The sequence below is a fragment of the Rhinatrema bivittatum genome, chromosome 1 (assembly GCF_901001135.1).
Source record: "Rhinatrema bivittatum chromosome 1, aRhiBiv1.1, whole genome shotgun sequence".
Taxonomy (NCBI): Eukaryota; Metazoa; Chordata; class Amphibia; order Gymnophiona; family Rhinatrematidae; genus Rhinatrema; species Rhinatrema bivittatum.
In genome coordinates, this window is record NC_042615.1 from 11,255,337 (window position 1) to 11,281,020 (window position 25,684).

Consider the following 25,684-nt stretch of genomic DNA (forward strand, 5'->3'; position numbering starts at 1 on the left):
ATTATTGATGACCAACTCAACCTCAAAAGATTCATCAACAACACCTTGAAAGACTGCTACTTCAAGTTACAAACCCTAAAAAAACTAAAACCCCTCTTACATTTCAATGATTTCTGGACAGTACTACAATCCACCATATTCTCTAAAATAGACTACTGCAACTCCCTCCTCCTCGGCCTTCCCAAAAACACCATCTCCCCCCTCCAAATGCTCCAGAACGCAGTTGCTCGCATCCTCACCAACACCTGCAGGAACGAACACATAACCCCCATCCTCAAAGAACTACATTGGCTCCTAATCCAACATCGCATACACTACAAAACCCTCACAATAATACACAAAACTTTACATAACCCAGATATGAACTGGTTACATAACTCCCTCACCTTCCGCAGCACTAATAGACCCACCTGATCATGCTTCCTAGCAACCCTACATGTTACCACACCCAAACGTACCCACTACAATGCCACTAAAGACCATGTACTATCCATTGCTGGCCCCACACTCTGGAATACTATGCCTACCGACATACGCCAAGAACACTGCCTGCATAAATTTAAACAAAAACTAAAAACTTGGCTTTTCAAACAAACTTACTCATGACTTTTTAGGACCTTACCCATCACCTTATACTCCCTCAGCTAATCTAACTACTCACACACCCCTTTTCGTCCCCCCCACATTTTTTAACCCCTTTACCAGACAGCAGTGCACCTTACCAAGATGACTACTTATTCCTCAAATATGACTCTAACTCTATACCTGATGATTCTGCTTAACTTCAAACTATATCTGTTATGGACCTATTTATTAGTATACTCTTAATTTATTTTAATTATTTTAATTAAGTTTATCTCTGTTCCTTGTTTTTGATTATTTACTTTGCATTTTCAAGCCTATCAATCCCCCTAGACATAACCGTCCCCCCCCCCGCCTCTTTTCTTATAGTTACACTGTAAAGCTGTACTTATTGTTACACTATAAAGCTATGTTGCTATCCAACTGTTTATCTGCAGTCCATTATGTTGTTACTCTGTAAAGCTATGCTTATTGTTACACTATAAAGCTATGTTGCTGTCCAACTGTTTATCTGTAGTCCATTACGATGTTACTCTGTAAAGCTGTACTTATTGTTATACTATAAAGCTATGTTGCTGTCCAACTGTTTATCTGCAGTCCATTACGATGTTACTCTGTAAAGCTGTACTTATTGTTATACTATAAAGCTATGTTGCTGTCCAACTGTTTATCTGCAGTCCATTATGTTGTTACTCTGTAAAGTTGTTCCTATTGTTACACTATAAAGCTATGTTGCTATCCAACTGTTTATCTGCAGTCCATTACGTTGCTACTCTGTAAAGCTGTACTTGTTACACTATAAAGCTATGTTGCTGTCCAACTGTTTATCTGCAGTCCATTATGTTGTTACTCTGTAAAGCTGTACTTATTGTTATACTATAAAGCTATGTTGCTGTCCAACTGTTTATCTGCAGTCCATTACGTTGTTACCCTGTAAAGTTGTTCCTATTGTTACACTATAACGCTATGTTGCTATCCAACTGTTTATCTGCAGTCCATTACGTTGTTACTCTGTAAAGCTGTACTTATTGTTATACTATAAAGCTATGTTGCTATCCAACTGTTTATCTGCAGTCCATTATGTTGTTACCCTGTAAAATTGTTCCTATTGTTACACTATAACGCTATGTTGCTATCCAACTGTTTATCTGCAGTCCATTACATTGTTACTCTGTAAAGTTGTTCCTATTGTTACACTGTAAAGCTATGTTGCTGTCCAACTGTTTATCTGCAGTCCATTACGTTGTTACTCTGTAAAGTTGTTCCTATTGTTACACTATAAAGCTATGTTGCTATCCAACTGTTTATCTGCAGTCCATTACGTTGTTACTCTGTAAAGCTGTACTTATTGTTACACTATAACGCTATGTTGCTATCCAACTGTTTATCTGCAGTCCATTCCGTTATTACTCTGCAAAGTTGTTCCTATTGTTACACTACAAAGCTATGTTGCTATCCAACTGTTTATCTGCAGTCCATTACGTTGTTACTCTGTAAAGTTGTTCCTATTGTTACACTGTAAAGCTATGTTGCTGTCCAACTGTTTATCTGCAGTCCATTATGTTGCTACTCTGTAAAGCTATGCTTATTGTTACACTATAAAGCTATGTTGCTGTCCAACTGTTTATCTGTAGTCCATTACGATGTTACTCTGTAAAGCTGTACTTATTGTTATACTATAAAGCTATGTTGCTGTCCAACTGTTTATCTGCAGTCCATTACGTTGTTACTCTGTAAAGCTGTACTTATTGTTATACTATAAAGCTATGTTGCTGTCCAACTGTTTATCTGCAGTCCATTATGTTGTTACTCTGTAAAGTTGTTCCTATTGTTACACTATAAAGCTATGTTGCTATCCAACTGTTTATCTGCAGTCCATTACGTTGCTACTCTGTAAAGCTGTACTTGTTACACTATAAAGCTATGTTGCTGTCCAACTGTTTATCTGCAGTCCATTATGTTGTTACTCTGTAAAGCTGTACTTATTGTTATACTATAACGCTATGTTGCTATCCAACTGTTTATCTGCAGTCCATTACGTTGTTACTCTGTAAAGCTGTACTTATTGTTATACTATAAAGCTATGTTGCTATCCAACTGTTTATCTGCAGTCCATTATGTTGTTACCCTGTAAAATTGTTCCTATTGTTACACTATAACGCTATGTTGCTATCCAACTGTTTATCTGCAGTCCATTACATTGTTACTCTGTAAAGTTGTTCCTATTGTTACACTGTAAAGCTATGTTGCTGTCCAACTGTTTATCTGCAGTCCATTACGTTGTTACTCTGTAAAGTTGTTCCTATTGTTACACTATAAAGCTATGTTGCTATCCAACTGTTTATCTGCAGTCCATTACGTTGTTACTCTGTAAAGCTGTACTTATTGTTACACTATAACGCTATGTTGCTATCCAACTGTTTATCTGCAGTCCATTCCGTTATTACTCTGCAAAGTTGTTCCTATTGTTACACTACAAAGCTATGTTGCTATCCAACTGTTTATCTGCAGTCCATTACGTTGTTACTCTGTAAAGCTGTACTTATTGTTACACTATAACGCTATGTTGCTGTTCAACTGTTTATCTGCAGTCCATTACATTGTTACTCTGTAAAGTTGTTCCTATTATTACACTGTAAAGCTATGTTGCTATCCAACTGTTTATCTGCAGTCCATTACGTTGTTACTCTGTAAAGTTGTTCCTATTGTTACACTGTAAAGCTATGTTGCTGTCCAACTGTTTATCTGCAGTCCATTACGTTGTTACTCTGTAAAGTTGTTCCTATTGTTACACTGTAAAGCTATGTTGCTGCCTCATTGTTTGTCTGTAAACCGATATGATGTTCCGCCAATGAATGTCGGTAGAGTAAAAACCTTAAATAAGGAAATAATAAATATCAACGATGCTGATATTGTGCTTTTCTCTTTTACTACAATATCCTGTTTTCTTGCATCAAGATTTGATTCTGTTGGAGTAGCAATGTCTCAGGTGATCACAACTTCTTCATTCTCTGCAATTGTTTACACAATTCCCAATGGATGAGCCATGCCACCTTATTATGCCTTTCTGTAAACGGGCCTTTTGATATCAGTACTTAACATCTAGTGATGAGGTGTGTTAACCATTTCTAATTGTTTTACAGAGTCTCAATTTATCTATTTTGTCATTTTTTTTCTATACTGGCCGTGAACCATTTTGTCTGCAGTCCACTACCCTGTGCAGCATTTATCAGTCTCTCATCTTCAGGTTTAAGCTTACCTCTTCTTAGCCATTCCTGAGTCAGGTTTTGATCCATGTGAGATTTTTGAAGCAGCTCTTTATTTCCCACTATATTTATGCTTTTGGTAATTGACTTAGTTTGATGGTCAAATTCCTTAAAGAGATGTTTCTCTTTTTTGAAAATTCTGTTGCTTCTTTCCTCGTATGTTGTTGGATTCTCATTCATTTTTTCCACTCATCAAAATGACCATCTGAGCTTAAAGGATAGAGACCAATATTGGCTGTTTATTTTCATACTTTAGCAGTTTTTGAGAATTGGGATTTGTTGATCCTATTAGATATGCTTGATGTCCTATATGTCTAATCTCTTTCTATAAGACCCATATTGCCTTCAGCCCTTGGAATATACAATCTCAGCATTCACTGACTCTTATAGATTAATTATTGGACAGGGAGAACTTTTCTTGTTCTTTCATCATTCTGCAGAGCTATGGGTACCTAGGCCCTGGCAACAAGTTCTCTCATGTCATCTTAGTTACCTGCCACGTCAGAGAACATACATTAGCATAATGGTAGTAGTACAAGCATTGGTCTGACCCTTGCAGCCAAATACTTCTTGTACCTGGACATTGCTTGGGTCAAGTTAACAAGAGAAAAGGCTTCAGATAATTGGAAACTCATCTGCACATGTCTTGGAATCCTTATTACTCTGTCAAGCATTAATTGTTGTGCATTACTTGACAGGAATGAACCTCACTCATTAGCCAGGGTTTGTTGAGTCTGACCGCAGTCTCTCATATTTACTGCAAATGTCCTTCTTAATATTTGCATCCTGCCAATTAGAACTTCCGGCTAGGTTTCATAGAGAGTTATATTCACAGGCAACACGTCCAGATGCAATCAGATGCAACCAGAATATACATTAGCGTAGTGGTGGTAGTTCAAGCAATGATCTGACTCTTGCAGCCAAATACATTGTTGTGAGCGCAGATGGCGCTCAGGAGCCGACGTGATCGTGAGCCCTTGGGCCATGGCACAACCCCGGGGAGAGGTTCCAAGGAACAAGCTGTGGGTAGGCAAGTGCATCTGAGCACGGGCTGGACAGACACTTGGAGTCTTGGAACACTTGGAAACTTGGAATGCTTGAGGCTTGGAACACTCAAGCCTCCACTGAACCTGCACGCACAGGAGTGAGATCCAGAAATGCAATGCTGGTTTCTGGGGTGCCCTTCAGCCACTAGAAAGTCCTTTTGGACCTGCTACTTGGGAAAGGCTTGTGCGTCAGGACAGACAAAGGCTGAGGACACAAGATATGAAGAGAGGAAGGCTTGAAGAAGACTCTGAAGATGGAGAAATACAAGGCTGAAGATTTTATAGACTCTTGACAAGACAAATCTCAGGGAGAGCCCTGCATCACAGCGCACTCGACACATCCTGAGGGCTTGTCATGGACCACACCAATGGCTGGAAAAAACTCTGGATTTGGAACCAGCTGAAGACGACATAACTCAGATGACGTATAAAAAACAAGGGCTGAAGACTCTGAAGACTCTTGGCAAGACGAAGTTCTGGGAGAGCCCTCGCCATAGCGCACCCTACATAGCCCATGGGCTGGTCACAGACCATGCCAACAGCAGTGCACTCTTTGGACTTGGAACCAGCTGAAGACAAGGGATCCAGACAAGATGAGAAACCAGGTGAAGACTAAAGACAAGGCTTCCTCTGACTGGAACAAGTTTTCTGAAGACCAGAAGCAGGAACTCTGGAACCAGGAACTCAGGAACAAGACTGAGCCAACGATTTTAAAGTATTATCCAGTATGATGCCTTGATCTTTTTCCTGGGTGGTAGCTCCTAATTACAGCAAGGGTTATTTTTCCCTATATGCAACACCTTGCACTTGTCCACATTAAATTTCATCTCTCATTTGGATGCCCAATGGTCCAGTCTTGCAAGATCCTCCTGTAATGTATCACAATCCGCTTGTGATTTAACTACTCTGAATAATTTTGTATCATCCGCAAATTTGATAACCTCACTCATCGTATTCCTTTCCATATCATTTATATATATATTGAAAAGCACCAGTCCAAGTACAGATCCCTGAGGCACTTCACTGCTCATCCTATTCCACTGAGAAAATTGACCATTTAATCCTACTCTCTCTTTCCTGTCTTTTAACCAGTTTGTAATCCACGAAAGGACATCGCCTCCTATCCCATGACTTTTTTGTTTTCTTAGAAGCCTCTCATGAGGGACTTTGTCAAACGCCTTCTGAAAATCCAAATATACTACATCTATTGGTTCACCTTTATCCACATGTTTATTAACCCCTTCAAAAAAAATGAAGCAGATTTGTTAGGCAAGACTTCCCTTGAGTAAATCCATGTTGACTGTGTTCCATTAAACCATGTCTTTCTATAGGCTCTACAACTTTGATCTTGAGAATAGTTTCCACTATTTTTCCCGGCACTGAAGTCAGGCTCACTGGTCTATAATTACCCGGATCACCCCTGGAGCCTTTTTTAAATATTGGGATTACATTGGCCACCCTCCAGTTTTCAGGTACAATGGATGATTTTAATGAAAGGTTACAAATTCTAACTAATAGATCAGAAATTTCATTTTTTTAGTTCCTTCAGTACCCTAGGATGCATACTAACCGGTCCAGGTGATTTGCTACTCTTTAGTTTGTCAATCTGGCCTACTACATCTTCCAGGTTCACAATGATTTTGTTCAGTTCGTCTGACTCATCACCCCTGAAAACCATCTCCGGAACTGGTATCTCTCCAACATCCTCATTAGTAAACACAGAAGCAAAGAATTCATTTAGTCTTTCTGCAATGGCCTTATCTTCCCCAAGAGCCGCTTTAACCCCTCAGTCATCTAATGGTCCAACCGACTCCCTCACAGGTTTCTTGCTTTGGATATATTTTAAAAAGTTTTTATTATGAGTTTTTGCCTCTATGGCCCACTTCATTTCAAATTCTCTCTTCGCCTGTCTTATCAATGTTTTACACTTAACTTCACAATGCTTATGTTTTATCCTATTTTCTTCAGATGGATCCTTCTTCCAATTTTTGAAGGATGTTTTATTGGCTAAAATAGCCTCTTTCACCTCACCTTTTAATCATGACGGTAATCATTTTGCCTTCCTTCCACCTTTCTTAATGCGTGGAATACATATGGACTGCGCCTCTAGGACTGTATTTTTAAACAATGTCCATGCCTGTTGAACACTTTTAACCTTTGCAGCTGCATCTTTCAGTTTTTTTCTATTTTCCTCATTTTATCAAAGTTTCCCTTTTGAAAGTTTAGTGTTAGAGCTGCAGATTTACTTATTGTCCCCATTTCCAGTTATTAGTTTAAATTTGATCATGTTATGATCACTATTGCCAAGTGGCCCCACCACCATTACCTCTCTCATCAAATCCTGCATTCCACTAAGAATTAAATCTAAAATAGCTCCCTCTCTTTATTGTGATAGTAATCCAAATGTGGTATCACCATAGCATGAGTGACTCTCTTAATAGATTTTAAATCAAGGAAAGGACCAGTCTTGACTTCACAAAAGCAGTACATATTATTTGAGAGACATGAAACTAAGTACAGTAAGTCATGGAGTTTCCCTTTTATAACCTTCCACAAGGATGGACTCTCCTGTCGGTCAACAAAATCTCTACATCCTCTTGAATTTCCCGGTGCTGGAATGTACCTCTGGTAACCTAATGGGCAAAAACCTAAGAAGCCCTACTGAAGGTAAAAAAAAGTGTGAGTTGCAGAGTCTCAAAGCATTGATTAGAGAGAGAGAAGGATAAGGCACTCAGCAACCACCTCCCCTAGTCTGCCACACCCTCTAGTCCTGTTTCCAAGTTTCTGCCTCTGATAATCAAGTCTGGCAGCAGAAGGAGTTTCCTGCTGTTTTGGGAATCACTTGGCATTACTCTCAGGTTATCGTCTATGGTGCATGTCTTCCTTCAACTCTGTCATGGTGATGCCTTCATGAGACTATCTTCTATTTCCAGTGCTGTTGAAGTATCATTTGAAGGATGTGTTTCCTAATCATAAGCCTTATCCTGCCAGAAGCCACTGTGATTTTTCTAATCCTTTTCCTTCAGATCCTTTGTAAGAATGGGGGATACATTTTTCTGGACTCTGGATATGGAGGGAGATACCCTTAATACCGGCCAATTCCTCTCTGAGTTGAGTGTCCTCCCTCATCAGTTCAAAGAGTTGTAAACAGATAGGGCAAGCCCGAAGCTTCCAGGAGGGCTCCGCTAGAGATTAACGCCCCACAGTTATTACACTGAATAACTCTCATAATATCTACACTGTTATTTCTGCCTAGATTTGGGAGTCCCTATGTCAGAGTCTGTCAGGATAGTATTGAAAGGAAGCACAGTCATACAGTCTGGCTTAGGGGAGATACCATAAGAAGAAATATTTCTGATGAAAAAGAATGTGGGTAGAAAAAAATTCCAGACTTGATAAAAATAGCCTCTGTCACTGTGCTCCCTGTGTAAATGGGATTGTGTCATACTATGGAAAAGGATGAGTTTGAGCTCTCCATACGTGTGATTGCGTATACAAATATTGAACAAAATATATATTTCCTCTTGAAACTTCCTGTTGCCTCAGTCTGGGGCATGTTTATTCTTCTGACTGATGCAATGGTTTAAAAGATACTTTATCCCTTATCGGTAAGAAAATATCCACAGTGCAATGACCTGCAGGCATGAATCTACACAAATAGAAAAAAAAAACAAAAAACAGGAGGCAGGAAATTCTAATGCACTCAGGTAATGAAGTCCATTTTTTAAAAAAGCATTTCTTGTTTCTGTTCATTTGTTACTAGTTGCATGTATGATGTGTGTTCAACCCCAAGTCTGATTTAACCTTCAAGTAATAGAAATGGAGAAAAGCCGGTAACTAGAATAAAGCGATTCTTTTTAAAAAAGGGTCATAGGCTTTAGCTGTTGCTTGCCTGAAATGCTTTCAACTAAATTAAAGTTTATCTCAACAATATAAAAAAAAAAAATGAACCACAACTTTGAAGAACTTATTAAGATACCAACCGTACACCATGGAGAATGATTCATGAGACCTTCATCTACAGGAGGCAAAGATCAGTATCCAACTTACACAGCCATAAACGTGACTGGTGCCTCTCCACTTTTATAATCATCCTCTCTCAATTCAACAGCTTCTTTCTGTTTTTTCTTTTTCTTTCAAATAATTTTATAGACGAACAATATTATCATAGACACTTAGAGCATTTTGAAGTTGAGACAGGAAGAGAATGACAAATGTCACAAGATCTGTTTTCATGTAGGATTTCTTCCTGTGTTTTTTGTGAATTTACCTTCAGTCCCCGGTTACTTTTTTTTTTTTTTTTTTTTAATAATCTGGTTTTCCTCCTCCCTACCTAAGCCCCATAAACCTCCCTCCGCTCCATCTCTAGACAGTTACCTGCCCTTGCAAACCTCCTTTCCCAATTGATATTTAAGTTTCCGTATGGGAGCCAACATGCCCAGTTCCTCTTATAAATGCAAGGATTTACTTTTAATTTTGATTGATTTATTTTGTATTTGTTTTACAGCCATTAGACTGTGCATGCTTATGAGAGATGCACGAATGGACAATAACCAGGGTTGAAGCCTTGACAATGGCCACTACTGCTCACAAATGTCTGACTTGTGCTAATTCAAAGCTTTTTAAAAAAAAAAAAAGCAAGTGTCGCCTAAGTAAAAGGTACATGCTGTCTTATTCCTAAGTAACAGAAAATATGAGAGAGAAAATACAGTAGGATAAAAAAGAAAGGATACTTAAGGATAAGATCAAGAAAAAAAAAACAAACTTTGGGTTGCAGCACAAAGAATATTACAAAATATGATCAGTTCCATAGGCTAAGAGGCTGTTAACAATATATGCTTTCCTCTAGAAAACTTAACATCCATGAAAAATAATTCTCATAGTTGTGTAGGTATCCTGCACAGCTCTACAGTACTGCATACAGCTCAATGCTCTACGAAGCCTAACCAGAAATCTCTCCAAGTATCCTGGTCAGGCAGGTCTGGGCCTTTTAGAAGGGTTTAAAAACCAATGAGCTCTGGAGTACTATTCTTGAGCTTTGCAAGACTCCCTCCAGCAAGCATGCACTCTTTCTCACAATTCTACTGCAAGGGTGGCTTTCTCACCATCTGATGCTGGCCGATTGTTGCATCCGTCGGTCTCAGACAGCTTCGACCTCTGTGCCTCACCTTTCTTCCTTCTCTCTCCTCAAGCCTTGGGAAGATGGCTGCTGCCGCGTCTTCATGCCGCTCTTTCCGGCGTCCCTGGAATGGCAACGGCGTTCGCCATGGTTCTCCTGAGGGCCTCCTATGGTGTGTGCGCTCACACCACCCACGTCATGGCGGGAACCTTGGGGGCGTCCCCCTCGAGTGACGTCACGCCATCCGGGTATTCAGCCTGCCCTTCGTTTGCTAACAAACTGAGGGGGTCATTTATCAAAATGCGCTAAGGTGTTTTCGCATGCGTTAAGGGCTTATCGCAGGCAAAAAGCCCCATTAACGCATGTGATAGCCCCATATTGTATGGTGCGATGCAAATTTGAAAAGGAGGAGGAGTGGGCTTGCCAGTCTTTGAAGTGCTATTGCACAGATTTAATGCTGATTTTAACTACACCTTTTTCAGTAGTGTTAAGCTGTTAGTGCATTTTGTAATGTCTCCTGAAAGGCCTGTTGTAGTAGCTCTAAGAGAGAGAGAGAGAGAGAAAGAGAGAGAGAGACTAGCCATAATGTCTGCTCCCTAGATAGGTATTTGTATCCCTATGGGAGGCCCGTCTAGTAACTCTAGGTAAGGTTTAGGTATTAGGGTAGGGGGTTAGGGGCCACTTTTACATTCAACGTGAGACGTACGAACAGAACAGTGCTCTCTTGTGAAGATTTGATGACCTACGGAGAGAGGAAACTTACCCAAAGATGAGATTTGTGCAATGTTCTCTCCACCTAGCTTGATGTTACCCAGGTAGAGAGTCCATCAAGCTAGGTTGAGAGAACCTTGCACAAATATCATCTTGGAGTGAATTTCCTCACTCCGAGGGTCATCAAATTTTCACAGGAGAGCACTGTTCTGTTCGTACATCTCACGTTGAATGTCAAAGTGGCCCCTAACCCCCTACCCTAATACCTAAACCTCACCTCGAGTTACTAGATGGGCCTTCCATAGGGAAACAAATACCTATCTAGGGAGAGGACATTATGGCTAGTCTCTCTCTCTCTCTCTCTCTCTCTCTCTCTCTCTCTCTCACTCACTCACTCACTCTCTCTCATTTAATGCAGGATATACAACAGGTCTAGCAATTTGCACTAACTTAGCTCTTCACATAGTTTATTGCAATTTGTGCTAATTACCTATCTATTAGCATCAACCATGCCCCTTTTGCTATCGCATGCGATACGTATCGCATTTTGATAAATCCAGGCCTGAGTTAGCAAAGATCGTGAATGGATTGGATTCACCTCCGGTCTAAGCTGCTCTGCCGCTTCCTTGCTGCCGCTGGAAGCTCTCTTTTTGCCCTCCAGGGCCATTCATCTTTAACCTGGGTACCCGCTCCTCAGGGGCCCTATGATTTCTTTCAGGTGCCTATCTGGGATACCAGGTACTTGCTCCTCAAGGGCCTGCTCTTCCTGCCTTGCTGCCTACAATTCAACTACTTCTGCCTGCCAGGATCTCCATCAATACAGCTATCTATGTCAGTGAGTAATCTAACCTTGTCAGTCTGTCTCACCTACAGCTCAGGGCTGGGAGCCTGCATCCGGGACTTCCTCTACTACCTCGCGCTGCCTACCATCTACTCAAGTGCGGGACTGGTCTCCTCTGATGAGGACCCCTGGACTACTTCTACTGGGTTACCTCACTGCTGTCCGCTCCCCGGGCAGTACCACCAAGCTGTATAATAAACACAACTTCTCTGTGTCTACATGCATAGAGTCCAGCCTAGTACTATGGTTCCTCATGGGGCTCCTCCCTGTGCGAGTGGCCATCTCCGCAGCACCCAAGAATCCACTCCAACACCTCAAAACCATAACACCGATCCCCTACTTGCGAGTTTACTGTACAGTGTATAGGATAGGGCACAGCACTCCCAAAGCCCCTACGCCTTGCTCATAGGAGGAAACCAGTATGTGGGGAGTTTTATCACTTTTAGTAAAAGCTCAAGTGGAGCAGTGTAAGCCAAGAGACCGCAGTCTCCAGGGCTAGTGCAAGGTTATTAAGCACCCTGGACGAACCTTCTGCCTTGTGCCACCCTGCCTCCCCCCCCCCCGGATCTAGGCCCTAGCTCCAGCATCAACCTCATTTACTCAGACAGGCCCCCTCTCTTACACACACTTAGGTTCCTTGTCTCATTCGCACACGCACCCGTACACAGGCTTCCTCTCTCTCTAACACTATGCTCTCTTGTACACACACAATCCCTCTCATTAAGAACATAAGAAATTGCCATGCTGGGTCAGACCAAGGGTCCATCAAGCCCAGCATCCTGTTTCCAACAGAGGCCAAACCAGGCCACAAGAACCTGGCAATTACCCAAACACCAAGAAGATCCCATGCTACTGATGCAATTAATAGCAGTGGCTATTCCCTAAGTAAACTTGATTAATAGCAGTTAATGGACTTCTCCAAGAACTTATCCAAATCTTTTTTTAGCTACACTAACTGCACTAACCACATCCTCTAGCAACAAATTCCAGAGCTTAATTGTGTGTTGAGTGAAAAAGAATTTTCTCTGATTATTCTTAAATGTGCTACTTGCTAACTTCATGGAGTGCCCCCTAGTCCTTCTATTATTAGAAAGTGTAAATAACCAATTCACATCTACTCGTTCAAGACCTCTCATGATCTTAAAGACCTCTATCATATCCCCCCTCAGCCGTCTCTTCTCCAAGCTGAGCAGCCCTAACCTCTTCAGCCTTTCCTCATAGGGGAGTTGTTCCATCCCCTTACACAGTATTCAAGGTGCGGTCTCACAATGGAGCGATACAGAGGCATTATGACATTTTCCGTTTTATTAACCATTCCCTTCCTAATAATTCCTAACATTCTGTTTGCTTTTTTGACTGCTGCAGCACACTGAACCGACGATTTTAAAGTATTATCCACTATGACACCTAGATCTCTTTCCTGGGTGGTAGCTCCTAATATGGAACCTAACATTGTGTAACTACAGCAAGGGTTATTTTTCCCTATATGCAAAACCTTGCACTTGTCCACATTAAATTTCATCTGCCATTTGGATGCCCAATCTTGCAGTCTTGCAAGGTCCTCCTGTAATGTATCACAATCCGCTTGTGATTTAACTACTCTGAATAATTTTGTATCATCTGCAAATTTGATAACCTCACTCGTCGTATTCCTTTCCAGATCATTTATAAATATATTGAAAAGCACCAGTCCAAGTACAGATCCCTGAGGCACTCCACTGTTTACCCTTTTCCACTGAGAAAATTGCCCATTTAACCCTACTCTCTGTTTCCTGTCTTTTAACCAGCTTGTAATCCACGAAAGGACATCATCTCCTATCTCATGACTTTTAAATTTTCTTAGAAACCTCTTATAAAGGACTTTGTCAAACGCCTTCTGAAAATCCAAATACACTACAACTACCAGTTCACCTTTATCCACATGTTTATTAACCCCTTCAAAAAAAATGAAGCAGATCTGTTAGGCAAGATTTCCCTTGGGTAAATCCATGTTGACTTTGTTCCATTAAATCATGTCTTTCTATATTCTCTACAATTTTGATCTTTAGAATAGTTTCCACTATTTTTCCTGGCACTGTAGTCAGGCTCACTGGTCTATAGTTTCCCAGATCGCCCCTGGAGCTCTTTTTAAATATTGGGGTTACATTGACCACCCTCCAGTCTTCAGTTACAATGGATGATTTTAATGATAGGTTAAAAATTTTAACTAATAGATCAGAAATTTCATTTTTTAGTTCCTTCAGTATCCTAGGATGCATACCTTCCAGTCCAGGTGATTTCCTACTCTTTAGTTTGTCAATCTGTCCTACTACATCTTCCAGGTTCACAGTGATTTGGTTCAGTTCATCTGACTCCTCACCCTTGAAAACCATCTCCAGAACTGGTATCTCCCCAACATCCTCATTAGTAAACACGGAAGCAAAGAATTCATTTAGTCTTTCTGCAATGGCCTTATCTTCCCCAAGAGCCCCTTTAAGCCCTCTGTTACCTAATGGTCCAACCAACAGGTTTCTTGCTTTGGATATATTTTTTAAAGTTTTTATTGGAGGAGCCTGGTAGAAGAAGCCTCTCAGAGGAGAGGCAAGCTGAAGGACTGTGCCTGGGGCTCCCCATCTGAGCCAAGGAAGACCGCGGGACTCATCCACAGCCTGACCCCGGTGACGTCATCACCCGGGGCCGGATCACCGGATAAATTCAGGGAAGGTGCGGCGCACTAAACCGGAGGAGCCTGCTGGGAGAAGCCTCTCGGAGAAGAGGCAGGCTGAAGGACTGTGCCTGGGGCTCCCCATCTGAGCCCAGAAAGACTGTGGTACTCATCCACAGCCTGACCCCGGTGAATTCATCACCTGGGGCCGGATCACCGGATAAATTCGGGGAAGGTGTGGCATGCTAAACTCGAAGAGCCTGGTGGGAGAAGCCTCTCAGAAGAGAGGCAGGCTGAAGGACTGTGCCTGGGGCTCCCCATATGAGCCCAGGAAGACCAGAGGACTCATCCTCAGCCAAGTGACATCATCACTTGGGGCCAAATCACCGGATAAATTCGGGAAGGTGTGGTGCGCAGCCGCCGGCATACTGCCAAAGCCGCGCGCCAAAGGGGTGCGCCCCTTATCAAGAATTTTTTCTCTTCCTTTTCCCTCCTACTTATATGGGTAGGAAAAGAAAAACCAAAGTTTGGAATTCTTCTCCGGCTGTGCCTGTGGTAAGGGGACCTATGGACTCCCATGTAGCCAGAAGGGTAAGTCAAACTGCCCGAAATTCTATACCTGAAATTTCCTTCTCGTCGGGATCCCAGAAAGTCCAAGCCTCTTGCAGTTGTCCCAATTGCAGGTGGAAGTACCCGGAGCTACATCCCAATATATGATCCAGGGATCTGTGGAAACAACTAACTCTATACAACCCATTTCAGTTGGGAATATAGAGGATTTGGGGATACAGGTGGGTTCTGGACCTCAGGATTTGGTTACAGAACCCAAAGATCCTCAAAATATAACATTGGGAGATGTGTGGAGGGTACTTATTAACATGCAAAAAACTTTGTCTAGTTCTATTATTCAGAATAGTAAAACCTCTGCTGAAATTAAAAATGTGATTGAAAAACATGATACTCGATTAACTCAATTAGAGGAGTCTTGTAAAATAATAAATGTTCAATTGTCTACATTGCATACTGCTAATAATTCCTTTATAAAGGATAGTTTGGTAATACACAGACAAATGGAGAATCTAGAAAATGAAAATCATGTAAGAAACTTAAGATTTTTAAACTTTCCTTTTTCTAGATTATTATCTACATTTGAGTTGCTTAAAATATATCTTGTGGAAGTCTTATCTATTTCAACAGTAGAGGGGAAAAAGTATATCTAAAATGTATTATATTCCTAAAACCAGATTAAGGCCTCAAGATGGGGAGGAAGGATCAGATGTTGTCCATCAGGAATCTCCTAATTTGACCTCATTTTTTGAGTCATCTATAGACGACATTCCTCTTAGAGCAACTCTTTTGGTTGCATTCTGCAGTGAAAGGGATAAGAACCTGATACTGCAGAAGTAATAAATAAAGATTTCCTTTTTTGTGGACAAAGGATCCAGTTATTTCCAGATGTGTCTCGTGGCACCCAATTAAGGAGAAAACAATTTCTTGTTTTGAAACCTAGAGTTTTATCTCTTGGAGCAACATTCTTTTTAAAATTTCCTTGCAAATGCTCAGTCATTTTCCAAAAAAATAAGTTTATTTTTCAGGAGCCCATCCATCTTAAAACCTTTCTGGCTGATAAAGAACGAGGTTGAAGTGTTAAACTGCTTATAAATTGTATACTCTCTTTTTTCTGTAATGTATTACAGTTTTCCTTGTGCCTGAATTGGTATTTCATGAAGTATCCTCCCATGATGGGGACCATAGTTTGGTGTAATTAAGGTAGCTAAAGATTTTGTTTTATTGTTATTCTTGCACTTAAAGTAATTTCCTTGATTTTTTGCAATGTAATTTGTTTAAAATCTTAATAAGGTATAAATTTAAAAAAAAAAAAGGTTTTTATTATGAATTTTTGTCTCTATGGCCAACTTCATTTCAAATTCTCTCTTCGCCTGTCTTATCAATGTTTTACACTTACCTTGACAATGCTTATGTTTTGTCCTATTTTCTTCAGATGAATCCTTCTTCCAATTTTTGAAGGATTTTTTTTGACTAAAAGAGCCTCTTTCACCTCACCTTTTAACCATGACGGTAATTGTTTTGCTTTCCTTCCAACTTTCTTATGGACTACGCCTCCAGGATTGTATTTTTAAACAATGTCCATGCCTGTTGAACACTTTTAACTTTTGCAGCTGCACCTTTCAGTTTTTTTCTTTTTTCCTCATTTTGTCAAAGTTTCCCTTTTGAAAATTTAGTGGTAGAGCTGTAGATTTACTTGTTGTCCCCCTTCCAGTTATTAGTTTAAATTTGATCATGTTATGATCACTATTGCCAAGTGGCCCCACCACCGTTACCTCTCTCACCAAATCCTGCGTTCCACTAAGAATTAAATCTAAAATAGCTCCCTCTCTTGTTGGTTCCTGATCCAACTGCTCCATGAAGCAGTCATTTATTACATCCAGGAACTTTATCTCTCTAGCAAGTCCTGATGTTTCATTTACCCAGTCAATAGTGGGGTAATTGAAATCTCCCATTATTACTGCAATGCCAGATTGGTTTGCTTCCCTGATTTCTCTTAGCATTTCATCATCTGTCTGACCATTTTGTCCAGATGGATGGTAGTATACTCCTATCACTATACTCTTACCCAACACACATGGGATTTCTACCCATATAGATTCTACTGAGCATTTAGTCTCTTGTATGATCTTTATCCTGTTGGACTTTATACCCTCCCGGACATAAAGTGCCACACCCCCACCTAATTGATCCTCCCTATCATTGCGATATAATTTGTACCCTGATATAGCACTATCCCATTGGTTATCTTCCTTCCATCAGGTCTCTGTGATGCCAATTATGTCAATCTCATCATTTACTGCTATGCACTCTAACTCTCCCATCTACTTCTTAGACTCTAGCATTGGCATACAGACACTCACACACACACACGCAAACAGAGGCGCTCCTCGTGGCCTGCCAAGACTCCGTTTCTCTTGGCCACAAGCAGGATGGGCGTTGCTCGTGGCCCGCCAAGTCTCTACTCTCGGCAATAAGTGGACTAGGCTCCTCTCGCAGCCCGCTGAGTCTTTACTTCTCTTGGCTGTGAGTGGGATGGGCTCCGCTTGTGGCCCCACATGGCTGCTCTTTGCTGCCCCCTAATGGTTGGTGCCGTAGGTGACCACCAGTCTCCATCCTTGCAGACATTTACACATATTTCAGTAGAAAATTAAGATACAGTTTCTTAAAAGAAAGACAAGGTTGGGCCATCCGAATGTCCCAGTAGTAGCCCCATGTGCTGCCATGCAGGAGACATGGATGGGATTCAAGTCCTGCTCCTGACTCCTGCTCATTGGGCCAGCAGGAGCTGGAAATGTTATGGAGGCAGTGAGCATAGCCACCTGTGGCTGGGGAGAACAGGAGTCCCAGAATTTGTACAACAGTGACACCTATGGGGGTGATTTGGGGTGCACCCATACTGTTTTCGTATGGGAGCTGTGGTCTGTGATACTCTACTGACGATGATTTGATTCTACCATGGAGGAGAGCAGAGCCTAATTGCTAATCAGCTCGTTTCCCCTTGGTTTCAGATCATCCCATCATAAAGGGCAGACTCCAGCTGGGCTGGAAAACCAGGTGAGGGGGAAGGCGAGCCAGACAAGAAAAATGAAGAGAAGTAGAACCCAAAAACAGAAGCTATACAGTCAACAATGAATTTAATTAGAGAAACATTTAATGTTATGTAATTTGTTATGTTATGTTAATGTTATGTAATATGTAATTGACTCTCTCTCCTGTACTTTCATATGTTATCCAGTTTCGTATATTATCCAATTATTTCCCAGTTAACCCTCCATCCTCGTTCATTGTAATTTCCTTTCTCAGTTACTTGTGAACCGACATGATGTGTCCTACGAATGCCGGTATATAAAAAGTGTTAAATAAATAATTAAATAAATAAATAAATAATTAGCGCAAAAGAGCAGACCAGCTGGGAATGGTTAACCTGAGGAGGCTAAGACCTGATCCAATTACAGTATATGCATGCTTCTGTATGCATATATTAAGGAATAGTTTTGCAGCTCGTGGTTCACAGCTACAGACGAAGTATGCACACGGTAATTAAAGATGAGCAGAGATGCACCACTCTTTAGAGAAACAAGGGTGGTGAGCAGGCTGGAAGCTGTATTGTTTACAAGGTGGAAGGTCAGTGCCTATGTCTGGCAATGATAAGCAGATTCATTTAAAGCGATACACACAGCTTTTTATTTTATTCATTTATAGACATTTGCTATTCTGCTTTTTACCAAATGACATAAAATTGAAACAATAATTTATCATAAAATCCAACTTTTGCATGAATTCACATGGAAAATAGACACCGATTGCACATCCTTTTTTTTTTCAAGACCAGAGCATCAATTCATCCATTCTGTAGTCAGAAAGGAGGTCATGGCAAATAGAATATTCAAAGCTGGAGCAGACGCTGCGCAGGAGGCCAAACAGAGGCAAACAAGGCTAGTATGAGGATTCGAGGAAGCTGCTCTACACTGTGGAATGAAATGTCTCTGTAATCTGACATTATCGAATTCCCAACCTCTGCTGAAGAGGAAGAAGGCAAAGGCACTGATATTGTACTGAAAGGAATGACTGGAGAACGTGTGCATGCTCGCTGCTGCTGCTAATACTGCTAGAAACCTGCGTACCCTGAGAACTCGGTGATTTTTATGGACTTACTGACTATTGGGAGCCTCAGATTTTGGGGAAAAAAAGATTGTTGTTTGAAGATGTTGTTTGGAGTGAGATCCTCTTTGTCTAAGCCTTTGGATTGGCAGAGGCTGCTATCAGTTATGTAAGAATTTGGTGAGCATTTTGGTACTTACAGGCCTTGTCTCTGAGCTGGGTCCACCTCACCATCTCCTTGACCATGTTGGCTTTTGAACCCACCTAGTAACTGCTGTCCAGCTCACAAGCAGGCATCGGGACCCACTATCGTTTTATGTGCCCCGAGAAGGGACGGGTTTGGTGTATGATTGTGAGATTGTAAAAGAAAATCTCTTCTAAAATTAACATCTCACAATAAGAACAGAACTGGATGATTCACAAACCCTCAAATGGATGATTCACTATAGAAAGTCAAAATGAGGTTTGCAAACTCACATTCTCTCTGGATTATTGGCTGTGAGGCAACACTGCGGTTGTGATTCTAGCACTGTGATACCGTTTTACTAGAAGAAGGGCTAACAGTCAAAACTGATGCATCCGGGAGGGGACCTTTCCCTCCCTGCTTGATTTTAGTGATTGTGTATTGCTGAAAGGCACTGTAACATCGGCTGTCAGTAGAACATTTCCTACAAAGAGTTCATGGTCATTCAACAAGAAAGCCAGACATACTCTAGCAATCTTTAGATTATAGCAGGCGTTCAAAGGCAGTGATCTCTGGTGCCTTCTGAAGCCACACGTCTAACTTCTAATCCACTGGAAGAGTCTCCCTTGTTGGATGGTAGGTTTTGTTTTGGTTTTTCTTAAGCAGATAGTTGATAAACCATCGTAAAGCACCTCCTGCTTGACAGTTGGGTGCATCCATTTTGCATTCAGGAGAGGGCGCACCACTGCCATCTCATCCATCCTTTCAAGTATTGGAGGACTATAGAATTGCATCAAGGGCATGCACTTGATGTGGCTTATTTGGATTTTAGCAGTGCTTTTGATAGAGTCCCACACAGGAGACTCATGAATAAAATGAGCAGCCTGGGAGTGGGTCCCAAGGTAATGACCACACGGAGGATGATTAGTGGAGTGCCTCAGGGATTGGTTCTGGGGCTGGTTTTGTTCAATACCTTTGTGAGTGATATTACAGAGGGGTTAAAAGGAAAAGGATTTGTCTTAATGCAGATGACACTAAAATGTGCAACAGAGTGAACACCCCCAAAAGAAGAGCTGGAATGAGAAGTGTTGTAAGAAAGCTCAAAGAATAGTCAAATCTATGGCAGCTGGGGATGCAGAAATGCAAAGGACTTATAGGAGCTGGTGTGGGCAAGAGACTGATGTGCACAGAATTTAGGGATGTGAATCGTTTTTGAACGATTAAAATTATCGTCAGATAATTTTAAAATCGTCCAAAATCGTTAGAGTGCAGATACAATACAAATGCCCCCGATTTATCGTCAGGGGCATTTGTATTGTATCGTTAAATAGGGCGCGAGAAAACTGGCACACCAAAAAAACCCTAAAACCCACCCCGAACCTTTAAAAGAAATCCCCCACCCTCCCGAACCCCCCCAAAATGTTTTAAATTACCTGGGGTCCATTGGGGGTTCCCGACGCGATCTCCCTCTCTCTTTCTGGCCACGGCTGCGTTGAGAAATGGCGCCGGTGGCCCTTTGCCCTTATCATGTGACAGGGCAAAGGTAGCGCTGGCGCCATTTTGAAGATTGGCAATACGGCCCGCGTGCAGGAGGTCGCTCCCGGACCCCCGCTGGACTTTTGGCAAGTCTTGTGGGGGTCAGGAGGCCCCCCCCCCCAAGCTGGCCAAAAGTCCCTGGGGGTCCAGCGGGGGTCTGGGGGCAATCTCCAGCAGGCGTGACGGGAGCCAGGAAACAAAATGGCACCGGCGCTACCTTTGCCCTGTCACATGATAAGGGCAAAGGGCCACCGGCGCCATTTCTCAACGCAGCCGTGGCCAGAGAGAGAGAGGGAGATCGCGTCGGGAACCCCCAATGGACCCCAGGTAATTTAAAACATTTTGGGAGGGTTCGGGAGGGTGGGGGATTTCTTTTAAAGGTTTGGGGTGGGTTTTAGGGTTTTTTTGGTGTGCCGGTTTTCCCGCCCTCCCCCGATTTACGATTTTTAACGATTTTTTAAAACAAAAAAACCCGACGATAAGATTTCCCTCCCCCCCAGCCAAAATCGATCGTTAAGACGATCGATCACACGATTCACACCTCTAAGATAGACCTCAGGGTGACAGTAAAGCCATGTGACAAGGCAGGGACTAAGACCAGAGAGGTTCTGGCTGCATAAAGCGATGCATAACTAACAGGACAGACATGATAATGCCCCGTTACAGACCATTGCTGAGGCCTCGTCTGGAGTACTGTGCTCAGTTCTAGAGGCTGTGTCTCAAAATGGATATCGATAGGATAGAAGCGGTCCAGAGAAAGGTGACCAAAATGGTGCAGGGTCTGCACACAAAAGGCATATGAGATAAGACTTGAGGACCTAAATATGTTTACACTAGAGGAGAGGAGAGAAGGGTAGAGATATGATACAGACATTTAAATACCTGAAAGTCATTAGTAATGTACAAGAATCAAAATCTTTTCCAATGAGTAGTAAGCTGTAGAACTAGAGGTCATGATATGAAGCTCCAAAGAACTGCGCACAGGGTCACCAGGAAATATTACATCATGGAAAGGGTGGTGGATGCCTGGAATGACGTCCTGGAAGACAAGAACAGGAATGGAATTCAAAAGGCTATGGGATAAACACAGAGGATCCCCAGTGACTAGACAAGGAAAATGAAGAACCAAGGAAACCTGTGGTAATCTTTGGAGTAACATTTCTACATGTGGGTAAACTGTACGGAGCGGCAGTTACTACCCTAAACAGCCTGGGCAGGCTCAATGGACCATTTTGATCTGTTTCTGCTGTCATTTGTTATGTTACTGTGTAAGAGGATTTAGAGATTCTTTGATGTTGTAGACCTGCCGCTGACCACATCGTGAACTAATCCAGCAGCATTATAGGAATAATCCTTTAAAACCAGTTTACTAGCAATCTACAGGGAAATGATGGGCTCGTGACATAACAGCGTACATAGTAGATGGTGGCAGATAAATGCCAGTTGTTATTCTCTTTGTTTTTTTACCACTTTGGATAGATGAGTGTATAAATTGTTATACTTAAACCAACACACACAATCCCAAAAGACCGCAAATGCACTGCCTCCTGTTTAAACAGTGAAATACACAAAGACAGGCTGTCAATTAATGCTCACTAATTCATAAATATTCCAACATTTAAAGTAAAGACATAATCTTTATTATTTACTCAACATCTTCATTTATACATTTTTAAATATTCAAATGTCCACAAAGTTCAATCACATCACATGATGTTAAAAATCACCCCTCATACACTTATACTCAAACCACATCCATACAACACTCACACCTCACTCCCCATTCCCAAACCCTAAAAACATTCAATGTTTCTATTTCTCCCTACTTAATTTCATTTCCACAATGGGTCTCCTTTGAGAGTGAAACCCTCTCGGGATCCTCAATTACTCTACTTAATACCTTATTTGTAATTACTATGTATACAACCTAGATCATGGGTAAATCCTCTTCACAAGCCTAACCAACTTTCATATTAAAGGTTCATCACTGAAGACAGGTCACCTCCTTTGCAGTAGTTATTACATCAAATCCAAACTTTTTCTCCTAATGAAGGCAATCACAACAGTGTCTTTCAATGTTGTCTCTTGACTGGTTACTGTATGAATCCTTCTCTGAACAATGTTATATCACAACATGATTCAAACCGCACAAATGTTTGGTTCGTAATTAGAAAATATCCCAGTGTGAATCCTTCTCTGAACAATGTTATATCATGACGTGACTCACACCACACAAATTTTAGTTAATTGTTAGAAAATGCTATGGTAGAAGGTAGATTTGTGTTTATTTATGACCGATACAAAATTTGTCCTTAAACCTGTACCAACAGAATTTATGGCAAGAGTCAGCAGCTAGAGAGAGATTACTTGTTGCCTTGGAGTGAACAGTCGCATATTTAACTGCACCAATGAGCCGGTTGGAATCCGAAGTTGGTTTAAAGGTCCCCTGATGCAGGTGGTAGGGTAACCGCCAAAATGCCATGGTGTCGGGCATTTTCTAACAATTAACTAAAATTTGTGTGGTGTGAGTCACGTCATGATATAACATTGTTCAGAGAAAGATTCACACAGGGATATTTTCTAATTACGAACCAAAAATTGGTACGGTTTGAATCACGTTGTGATATAACATTGTTCAGAGAAGGATTCATACAGTAACAAGTCAAGAGACAACATTGAAAGACACTGCTTTGATTGCCTTCATTAGGAGAAAAAGTTTGGATTTGATGTAATAACTACTGCAAAGGAGGTGACCTGTCTTCAGTGATGAACCTTTAATATGAAAGTTGGTTAGGCTTGTGAAGAGGATTTACCCTTGATCTAGGTTGTATACATAGTAATTACAAATAAGGTAGTAAATAGAGTAATTGAGGATCCCGAGAGGGTTTCACTCTCAAAGGAGACCCATTGTGGAAATGAAATTAAGTAGGGAGAAATAGAAACATTGAATGTTTTTAGGGTTTGGGAATGGGGAGTGAGGTGTGAGTGTTGTATGGATGTGGTTTGAGTATAAGTGTATGAGGGGTGATTTTTAACATCATGTGATGTGATTGAACTTTGTGGACATTTGGATATTTAAAAATGTATAAATGAAGATGTTGAGTAAATAATAAAGATTATGTCTTTACTTTAAATGTTGGAATAGTTGCGAATTAGTGAGCATTAATTGACAGCCTCTCCCACCCTGCCATGTCTTTTACTCAAACTCTCAGCCTCTGTATCCGTCCCAAGCTTGTTTAAATTCAGTTACAGTGCTGGCATCCAGCACCTCCGCAGGTAGGCTACTGATACTCCAGGCCTTGTCATCTTCCTTTTGGGATCTTGTACGTCCCATATTTAAGCCAACACCCAGGACTCCTCCCGTGTCTTACTGCCAAGCTTTGTACTGATCCATTACAACCACCGAAACCAGTGAAGCAGTTGTCAGTGTAAAGTGACCAGATGGCTCCGTGCCATAATGGACAGGCTGAGCCAGTCTCTGCACTTGAGGTTACCTTTCTGCTTTCCTTCTTGAATTTGGAATTCCAGAGATGCCAGGGGGTAAACCAGTACGGGCTCTGACTGCCTCTTATGATATGGGTCCCTTTTGATTGGCTATAATTTCAAATGTGTCGTAGGTCAGTGGTACCTTTTGGTGGTCTACATGAAATCAGGGCTGGCTCTGCACGACTACTACTACTACTACTACTACTTAACATTCCTATAACGCTACTCGACCTACAGAGCACCGTACAAACACACAAAAAAAGACAGTCCCTGCTCAATAGAGCTTACAATATAATCAGGGCAAGGAAGAGACTTGGTCACCGTACTGATAGGTCATACCCTGACTGCATGTTTATGTGGACGGATATTATATTGGGATGCAGGGTGACAGTCGGAAATCATATCAACTTTAGGCAATAATTTAACCTTTGTGATGTACGTCAAAGGAAGTGTGAAAGCCCCTTCTTGGCCCCTTGTGCCACAGAACATGGCAAGTGAGAAACCAGCGCATCAAGAGCAACAGCAAGAATTCCTTTGATCTTGTGTTATTATTGTTGTTATTGATAGGAAAATGCCCCATGGCTCTGCAGAATGATGCTGCGCAGAGACACCCAGGGAGCAGCCTCACCGAGTTTCACAATGAATAGCGCACCGGAACAGAAGAAAAAGCACCTTAGTGCCCGTTCTTACGGTAAGTGAAAAGGAAAAGAAACCCTGTGGGTGGGGATATAGTCTTTCTGAGACATTACTAACCCCCCACCAAAAAAAAAGGTGACTAAATGCCTTGAACAGGTTTTTTAAAAAAAACAAAAAACTCTTCCTCGCCCTCTCTGATAAAACTGGAGCTGGGGACACAGTCAGTAACGTGTGGCATTTGTACCGAGGCTCGCTCCGACTGCTGCCTAGAAGAGGGGGGAGAGCTGCGCCAGCTTTGCAGCTTTTAGTACTGATTTCCTTACATAAATTGGAATTATAAAGCCGTAGAAGTCACTTGGAATTTATTAGCAGACCTGTACTGATTTATTTTATGTGTTTGTTTTTTTTAATCCAACTTAGTAAGAGCATTTATCTCTGTTTCTGCCATTCAGGTTGCAGGTCTGCGGCTGCACTGAGTGCTTGAGCGCCCCCAGTGCTGTGGCTAGGGAAGGGTTAACTTGTATTGAATTTAGCGACCCTCATCATTTTGAGAAGTTGGATGGCGTGCTTGGCGTCAGTATTTGCCCTGATCTTTCCCCAGAATAAATCCCTGCAGCGATGGGAGCAGGTTGCAGCTCCCTTCTCAGCACCTTTGAACACTGGTAATGTCACTGATCTCTGGGTACTAGCTCGACCCTGTCAGCAAAGGCCATGAACTGTACCCCTGGCAGCCACACAGAGCAAGAAGAACCCGAGTGAGGATTAGAATCCACTCACCTTGTGCACTGGGAGATGGCCCTCAGCCACCTCCCTCCCATACAATATAAATGCAGTCATTCCGCCAGATGCACCCAGAGGAAAATGTCATTGCCATTTAAAAAGAACAACCCTTTGTCATGTCAAAATACTTTTAATAATTCTAAACGACTTCAGCTTCATTGCCTTCCGTGTATTACGGAGAG

The 25,684-nt window shown here is 41.6% G+C and overlaps 1 long non-coding RNA gene across 1 annotated transcript in view; it reads left to right on the top strand.

Moving 5' to 3' along the window:
- Positions 1-18,114, top strand: part of LOC115079814 — a 28,991-nt gene extending 10,877 nt beyond the window's left edge. Inside the window, exons 2-3 of the long non-coding RNA XR_003853388.1 lie at positions 15,907-15,979; positions 17,788-18,114. This is a non-coding gene — a long non-coding RNA (uncharacterized LOC115079814). The remainder of the gene's footprint in view (positions 1-15,906; positions 15,980-17,787) is intronic.
- Positions 18,115-25,684: the final 7,570 nt, after the last annotated feature.